The sequence below is a fragment of the Homarus americanus genome, unplaced genomic scaffold (genome assembly GCF_018991925.1).
Source record: "Homarus americanus isolate GMGI-L3 unplaced genomic scaffold, GMGI_Hamer_2.0 scaffold7626, whole genome shotgun sequence".
Taxonomy (NCBI): domain Eukaryota; kingdom Metazoa; phylum Arthropoda; class Malacostraca; order Decapoda; family Nephropidae; genus Homarus; species Homarus americanus.
In genome coordinates this window covers 15,551,180-15,560,450 of record NW_024718273.1, presented here as the reverse complement: position 1 = coordinate 15,560,450, position 9,271 = coordinate 15,551,180, and the positions used below count along the sequence as shown (strand labels likewise).

At 35.5% G+C, this 9,271-nt stretch overlaps 1 long non-coding RNA gene across 2 annotated transcripts; it reads left to right on the top strand.

Moving 5' to 3' along the window:
* Positions 1 to 658: 658 nt before the first annotated feature.
* LOC121859445 lies at positions 659 to 4,427 on the top strand. Of its 2 annotated transcripts, none has more exons than XR_006087644.1 (3): positions 659 to 764; positions 2,780 to 2,961; positions 4,278 to 4,427. It is a non-coding gene; the product is annotated as an uncharacterized LOC121859445 (long non-coding RNA). The 2 variants fall into 2 exon arrangements; XR_006087645.1 differs by having other exon boundaries at positions 669 to 764; positions 2,783 to 2,961.
* Positions 4,428 to 9,271: the final 4,844 nt, after the last annotated feature.

The following is a 9,271-nucleotide window of genomic DNA, read 5'->3' as shown; positions in this document are numbered from 1 at the left end:
GCCTGGAGTAGTGGCACCCCGTCTGGAGTACTGTTGAAGTGGATGTGGGGTTTTAGATGTTTGTGTTCACACTCAGGATGGAATGGAGAAAGGAAACTCACGATGTGCTCTCTATATACATGTTGTATTGGATGGACTGTCCGTTGATTGAAAATGTCCAGAGGGCCACCAGACTGGTGCCTGCACTTTCACACCTCAGCTACCCTGCATCTTTCTATCTATCTATTACTATAATCAGCGGTACGGTAACCACCCAGTAAGGTCGGTAATTACCATTGTTGTAGTCGGCGAAGTACTTCGTCTACATTTTCTACGTTAGGTTTTCTTAGTTAAAGGTTTAATTATTTTAAAAAGTATTATATTATTTTTAGATAAAAGCAAATGTGTTAGTAATATTATTAAAGTATTTTTTATGATATAATTGAGTAAATCAGTAATGTTAGCAGCCTTGATTCGTCAACCAAGGCTCTCCGAAGCTGAAGAATTTGGACTACTGTACAGTATTCTTATTTCTAATTATTTTCCCTAAAGTTTTCCTTGTTTTTATTTTCTACGCCACGATATAAAATAATTTACCCTAAAATTTTTATTAAAACTTGTCTGTACGAATCCCTCGTTCGGTTAAAGTTTTTGGCGGGAAGGACTATACAGAGACGACTTGCGTCACTTGCCATTAGTGTGTGCTGCAGTGCCCATACAGACACAGAGGCGGGAGGTGCTGTCGGTCGTCTCTCTCACTTGACGGGATGTCCTTTAACTGTATTGTAAGTGTAAAGGTCGATATATTAAGGTTATTTATTTGTTGATTTTGTACCAAGTGATTTATTTTAAAAGGAAATGCTCTCAATGGACTTTTAAAAAATGAAGATGGACAAGGATGAGTTAATTTATTAGTTATGAACAAGCATAGGTTAATGGTCGTTAACGCTCGTAATCACACTGGCAAGTTACTTTAGAGAATACTTTACTATTTTGGCTTCTGCTTTTATTTAAATCTGGTTTAGTTTTGGTTACCGTACTTAAGACTTCGTGAATATTGAGTAACGTTCATCATACTTCAGTTTTGGCGAGGAGGAATTCGTGGAAGCGTTCACCATCAATTATGGGAGAAGTCTCTTGAAGAGGGATTCAGCGAGGTAAACAACAAAAATGGCGTCGCTGGTAGGAGAATTGTGAAGCGGGATAGAGTAAATAAAAAAAAATATTTGAAACCGTAATAGAAAATTGTCTTAATATACTTAAAATCGTCAAAACAATAAGTGCAGAAAAAGTAAAGAAATCGACAAACAACTTCTGGTGATAGCCGTTACCTACACCTTTACCCAGGATTGACTTAACTTAAAGTATTAAGAATGTTACTCGTAAGATTATTTTTCTTTTGAAGGATCCAGTAGATTGTTACTGTGGTGTTAAATGCCAGTTTGCTGCATCGGTGGCCGTCAGAGTGGATAGTAAAGCACCTCCTTATTTATTGAGGCTATTCTAGAGTTGAATTGAATTGAAACCGTTTATTTAGCCAGAAAAGATTGGATAATAATAACAATAACAGTATTAACATGGCTGAGCTAGTTAAGAACCTGAGCTCTCTTGTAGGCACCTGATTATATTCTGTACATTTATCTCGAGGAAGTATTATGTAACATTTAGTATCTGGAATAGTACACATAGCATTTATATAAGTATTATACGTAAGTTACAGTGGAATTGAAAAACATAACTATAATGGGGCAGCAGTACAACATGGTTTGTACAGTATTAAGGTTGAACAAGAGGACAGCTGTCAGGATTGTCTAGTTGGCAAATATATTTATTGCAATGGTTATATCTTATCCATTTACACGATAATTTCCGATAAAACGATTTTGATGGTACAATAAGAGTAGGTATATACTGTATAGTATGTATTACAAGAAATGTCAATACCTAGACAATATATATTTTTTAAGATTATTTAAAGGAAGGGAGCGTAGTCTTTGCTTATAAGTTGTTCCACCCAGACCTTCACAACATATTTTATGGTGGTCTGGTACTGAGAGGAGCACATGGGGGGTCTTATGTGCCTTTAGTTGTATCTCTGATTATTCCGGAACTGGAAATAATTATTGTCCAGAAAACTGTCCCTCTTCTATACTAATAGCTGATTGGTTCATAGAAAATTCAATCCGTTTTCACAATTAGTATGCAGATCTGTTATCTAAAATGTTAAATTCTTACTGGATGGTTGGAGCTTCCAACAGCCTTGATATTATTTACCTATAAATAGTTGACCACTTGATCAGTTAATAATTACTGGGTGTTGTGCCGGGTAGACTTAAACGCTGCAATAATTTAAAACCCAGCTGCTCTTAATAATGCAGCTTCAAAAATTCCTTAAGACTATTACTAAAGTTGATGTATTTGTGGACGGTTTCTCTACCACCAGAGTAAATTGTTTTATTTAAATACTGTATTTGGCCGATACTTTGTATATAGTCTGGCTTTGGTGGTGAGACTATATAGTGACTTAACTATTTTACCTGCATGATAAAATTGACCTAAATTATAGCATTAACTCTGGCGGCAGATTATTGGGAGAGTTTTGAATGTGGTTATTAATGGTGCATCACTAATGTATTGTTCTTCAATTACTGTACTAGATTAAGTGGATTAATGTGGTACTTCCATAGAGGATAAAACCTTCAGTTTAGGGTCATGTTATACAATACTGTATTAGGATAAATTAGTATTGTGAAAATGTTATTGAAACTTTTTATAGGTAATAACTTGACTTTGCTTCCAGTAGGTTCTGGACCTTGGCAAGGAGAGGTGTGCACTCTGCTGTACCACACATCTTGCCTCACTTGTACTGCTGTACTAGGCTTCTCTTCTCCAATATCAGGATGGCAAGTGATTCACAACACAACTAAAGGAAGCAGGTGATACAGCCCAGACCCAGCCATCCACCCCTCCTCTCTACCTCAGGTAAAGAATATAACAAGTTCAGTTGATGTAAAAATATACAAAAAACAAGATACTACATATAAAATTGCCTCGGAATGATCACTTACAGGGGAGTAAAGTTTACTTTATCGTCCTGTGTCAAAATGAACTTTTCCAACACTGATTGGAATTTCTCTGCCAGTTTATCCTTAAAACCAAAGGCAAACAAATTGCTCTGGGATATTCATTGACCATACTAGATTTCTTGGGGCTATAAATTTCAAGACAAAATAGAAAGTAATGGAGAAATTATACTTAAATTTATATATAAGAGAAAATGTGTAAAGGGTCGAGAATATTGAAAGGGGATTATGGGGCTAGAATTGATGTACAGTCTTGGTCAAAAGTGCTGAACACTTGACAGTATTTGGCATGTAAGTCCCGAAGATCTTTGGTATTAAGTAGAGTTTAATCCTATTTTGTGGTTCACGCATATGATAGTACTGTTGTGTTATTAGTACAGTATATCCCAATCATATAACTCAAGTAGATGACAGATATTGCCAAGTGTTCAACACTTTTGATCCTGACTGTACCTATGATCCTTTATTGATGACAGGAATATCATAACAATTGACCAAAGTTAAAAGCCCCAAAACTGGACTGGCCGTAACTACTTATAACTTCTCAACCAATCGTTTAATACATCAAATTTATAACACCAGAAATAATTATTGGTCATGTTTATGCTTGACTATAATTAATTCAGTAAAGTACATAGTTACCTACAAGATGAGTATGTGTAGTAAATAATAAAGTACTCTTAGCAACATTCACTTGTAATACTGTACCAGACCTGTGACTGACCCACTCGAGGAATTCATTGACGTAAAGTTAGAGGAAAGTAAAAATATTCATCACAAATCAATAAGTTCTGGGTCAAGTCATTGAAAGAAAACATTTAAAATATATTAACAAAACTATGAACCAAACATACAGGAAATATTGTAGTTAAGCATCAATAACTATTATGGTTAAACTAAACTCACTTGTGGGTAAGTTTTGTAATGAAAGGTTTTTGGTGTTTATAGTTTAGTTAATATAAACCATAACTTGTACAGTTAGGTTAAGTTGCTGTACAGTTACTGATAATATTCCCTAGACACTTGTTCTCAAAGATCATTTGGTGAAAAATTCAAATTAACAAAAATTTATTTTTCTGAGTTTATAAATTTGGTTCTGTCAAGTGTTAAGGAATTTTGTCTAAAACACTACAGTATATTTTGTCATTACTATATTTAAAACTTTTTTATGGTAAAAAAAATTTGAATATTAATTTTACATTTTATTTTGTACAGAAATGTTCTGAACACTGGGGTGCCATGCTGCCCTAGACTGTGCTTACTGGCCACTGCCCTGTACTTGCTTGCTACTGCCGCCCTGGACGGCTGTGCTTGTTGGCTGCTCTGCTCTGTGCTGGCTGGCTGCTGCCCTGGACGGCTCTGCTCTGTGCTTGCTGCCCTGGACGGCTCTGCTCTGTGCTTGCTGCCCTGGACGGCTCTGCTCTGTGCTTGCTGCCCTGGACGCTCTGCTCTGTGCTGGCTGTGGACGGCTCCTGCTGTGCTGGCTGCTGGACGCTCTGCTCTGTGCTGCTGCTGTGCTCCTGGACGGCGGTCTGCTCTGTGCTGGCTGCCCTGGACGGCTCTGCTCTGTGCTTGCTGGTGCTGCCCTGGACTCTGCTCTGTGCTTGCTGGCTGCTGCCCTGGACGGCTCTGCTCTGTGCTTGCTGCCCTGGACGGCTCTGCTCTGTGCTTGCTGACTGCTGCCCTGGACGGCTCTGCTCTGTGCTTGCTGACTGCTGCCCTGGACGGCTCTGCTCTGAGCGTGCTGATGTCCTAGACGGCTCTGCTCTGTGTGCCACTACCCTGGACGGCTCTGCTCTGTGCATGCATCTCCCCTAGACTGCTCTGCTGTGTGTGCGCAACTCCCTTGGACGGCTCTGCTCTGTGCATGCATCTCCCCTGGACTGCAAATTTATAGAGCCATTAAATTTCCATTAATAAATGTCTAATTGTCATTACGTCTTTATTAACCTTTTCCAGCATTTACAATATTTTCAACTTTTACAGACAATTGATTAAGTTCAGCTTCAGATATTGAAGCAAAATAATTTAATTAAACATTTGAAAAAATATCTAATTTATTATATACAAATATAATATACAAATGAAAAATATATATATAAACTTGAAAATTAAACAAATGTATATATATAATATATATATATATATATATAAAATAAATAAAAAAATATATATATAAATAAATGATATAAAATAAAAAAAGTATAAACAAAATATAAATATATAATAAAAACAAATAAATATAAAATACAAAAAAATAACCTAAAAACCTGAGAAAATAGCTGAAAACACAGGAAAATAGCTAAAAATGTGAAAAAAATAGCATTTTTTATGAAAAAATGGCTAAAAATAGCAAAATTTGAGCAAAAAATGGTCCCTTTTTACCCTTAAGTGTTTTTTGAGTTTGCCATTGCCAGGACTAACGTTGAAAAAATTTGGTAAAGGATAATCGGAAGAGTCTCCGGAGCATGGCCTCTTCAAATTATCATTCACCAATAATATAAAAAAATACAAGCATAACGGACTACCTGGCCGTGGGAAGAGTAACTCAGTAGGCGCCCAGTGAGTTACTCTCCCCCTGTCCAGGTAGTCCATTATGCCTTAAAATACACAGATGCCAAGCTGGAGCTCTTAAGAAAGGCACAAATGTTTTACCTCTAAAACCACACAAACATTTATTATTACTCAAAATTTGCCCAGGAATAATTTTGGCCATTTTTGGACTTAGAATATTTTTTAACGATGAATTTTTGGACTTAGAATAATTTTAAACGTTGAATTTTTGGACTTAGAATAATTTTTTTACTTAGAATATTTTAAATAGTGTGAATTTTGGACTTAGAATATTTTAAACAATGAATTTTTGGACATAGAATATTTAAACGATGAATTTTTGGACATAGAATATTTTAAACGATGAATTTTTGGACATAGAATAATTTTAAACTTATGAATTTTTGGACTTAAAATACTTTTAAACAATGAATTTTTGGACTTAGAATAACTTTCGGATTTAGAATATTTTAAACGATGAATTTTTGGACTTATAAAAATTACTGTTTAGCACATCTAGACCTTAATAGATAAATACAAAAATATTTGGCAAAATCAGATTTAATACATCAAAATAATTCTGACATTTCGTTGCTACTATAATATGCAGTCTACTGGGGTATTTACACTGTACCCTCAAGTAAATAGGATCGCTGTAATTCGGATTTAATTGCGACGCTTCTCAAAAAATTAATTACCGTAAAATGATTTGTTTGGAATGCATATAAAATAACTGGAGTGGTTCAAAAGTTGCCTTGGCTGTCATATACACATTATATTATAATTATTGTGCAAATATAAATATTTTAAAATGTATATTCAATAATAAAGTAAATAATACAGTATAAATAATGAGGTGAGATCGTGGAATATATTGGCATAAGTGTAACGCCACACTGGTAAATGAAGTAAAACCCTATTGGAGAAATAAAGATGAAATTTTGGAGCTGGTTTGACTATAGTGCATTTTCATCAGCTGAGAAGAGATGCCCCACCCCTCCTCAAGAGTTGCATCATTGTTTCCAAATCTGTCCGATTAACCTGAAGTAATGATGTATTTCTAAATGAGCTTATTCATAATGACCGTTTCTGACGAAAAGATATTTAGCCAAATTATATAAAGATACATACATTAATTATTTCAAACTTAAACAATTGGAAAGTTTATCAGAAATATTATACAAGAATTAACTGTTAAACTCTGTGGCAAATTGACGCTTTCGACGTTTTTAATATATACTTATTTCTACCCACAATAAGACACACAAATTACATATCTCTTCCTCAGGGTAAAAACACACTATAGGTCCCTTCTTATGCCAAACTAACACAACAAAAACAAGGGAGAAACACATAAAACAAAGGAACAGTCTCCTGAGTTAGGTATAGGATTAAACTTCTTGATCACAAAGCAGTGGACCCCAGACCTGATCCTCAATACTATTAGACTTTCTAAATATCATCTACATATTATCAGTTCACCTCACAGTAAGTCTTACATTTATTTATTAATTGCATATTTACTTTATTATTACTGCTTTGTACACTTAAAAATATTTGTTTGTACAGTAATTATATATATACTGTAGAGCATTTTATAAGGCAGTCAAGGCTTGGTAACTGAGCGGTTGTAGGTTGGTATAATGAGGAACACCCAATTGAATAGAACAAATGAATACTGAATACGAAAGCGTCAATAATGTCAAATAGCTGAACTCGCTATTTGTATTTTCAGTAGTTCAGCGGGACCACAAACTAGACTATACCTCATTCAGTTGACAAAAAGAGACTCTTGGGTCACCCGAATTACTGAGAATACAAATAACCGAGTTCTGAAGACATTAATATTTTGACATTATTTGACAATTTCTCAATTTTTTGTAGGTTCAATTATTCATTTGTTTTCTGTTCAGTTACTATAGCAGCACTAACATTTCTTACAACCTGTCTCATGTCATTCATGGCTCCGCTCTAAATTCCTGTATCTCTTGGACACAGTTAGTTTCCTCCTTTCTCTCCTGAACCATCTCAGCTTAGCTTCCAGGTAATGTACTTCTCTCTGTTGCCAACCATCTTCCACATCTCACACAATCTTTTTTTTCTCTTTTTATCTCCACTTCATCATTCCCATTCCACCACACTCAACGGAACATCTTTCATTATGGCCCAGCTGCCTTGGTACACTGCCCTCAAAATACGTTTCCCTAGCCTCAACTCACAAGAAAAATGATTCCTTTACATTCAGTTCCTTCACAATTCCCCACACTCTTCTTGGAACATCCACCTTCTTTTCCCTTCTCCCTCCATCTTTAAGTAACACACAATAATACCCACGCCGCCATTGAATTCATTGCACGCACTCACGCCAAGCACACACACACGCACACACACACACACCCACGCCATCTAACCTGTTCTAATTTCCTGACCAAAATGTAGCCAATCTTGGGTTTCTGTGCCACCTGCCTGAGGCTCACATGGTCAGCCTTACTTGCCCTATTCTTAAAACACACGTTACATAACATCCCCAAACACATGTTCTTTTCACCTTCAGTATTCCTTATTCAAAAGCCTTTCCCACCATGCACACCCCTCTTACCCAGCGCTAATAAATTTGGACAATAAAATATTTGTTTTAACGAGATCACTACATTATAAACTTCTGCACCCCCTAAAAACAACATACACCTGGCATGACTATAATAGAATAATTGACGCTTGTCACTCACAGATTTTACGCAATAAATGACAGAACTAATTATAGAATTTAATGAACAATAAAATGTATTTACGGTTTAGTTTTCAATTCCAAATGGTAAATATATGTAAAGTAAATCTGGAACGGTTCAACAGTCTCACTAAATCATATTAATTTAAAGTCCTTAAAACACAAAAGGATATAATTTTGTTCTTTAATTTCAAATCAAATTGTGATGGTGTCTTGAAGTCCAGGTAAATTTAAAAAGATAAATTTAGCTAAATTATACCTGATAAACAGTGATAAATAAAGGTGTTCTGGTATATAATTAAAAGCACAGCTCTGTCAATCTTTCCAGAGCCACAGCTAAACACCTCAGTTTAATATTGGACTCCTCCACCTCACACTGGCTCACACTACAACAGAGTAACACCTGTGATGAAAACAACATTATCAGGGAAAAGCTCTCAAAATATTTACATACACTAGACCACTTTAGATAGATACATATATATTTATTCAGAAACTATCATAAGTTTACAATTGTCTAACCTGCATATAGACAAAGTAGGTATACAGTTCAGCATGTATATAGCTACTACAGGTATGTAGCAGCTCACTTCATGTATATGGGACAATATAGGTATACAATTCAAGTAGCATATTGTATTAGCCTCTGTCACATTAATATTATATAAATATGAGCTAAGGACATATATTCATTATATACATTCTGTCATGCAGACTCATTGAGCACATGTACAGCTACATAAGGATTTTGTTCTGCCTGCCACACCTCCTGGGGTGTACAGCCCATAAACAGCTTGTTCTGTCACACCTCCCGGGGTGTACAGCTCCATAATCATTTGTTCTGTCACACTCCTGGGGTGTACAGTATTGTTCATAAAACATTTGTTCTGTCATTGAATCTCCTGGGGTGTACAGCCTCCACAATCAT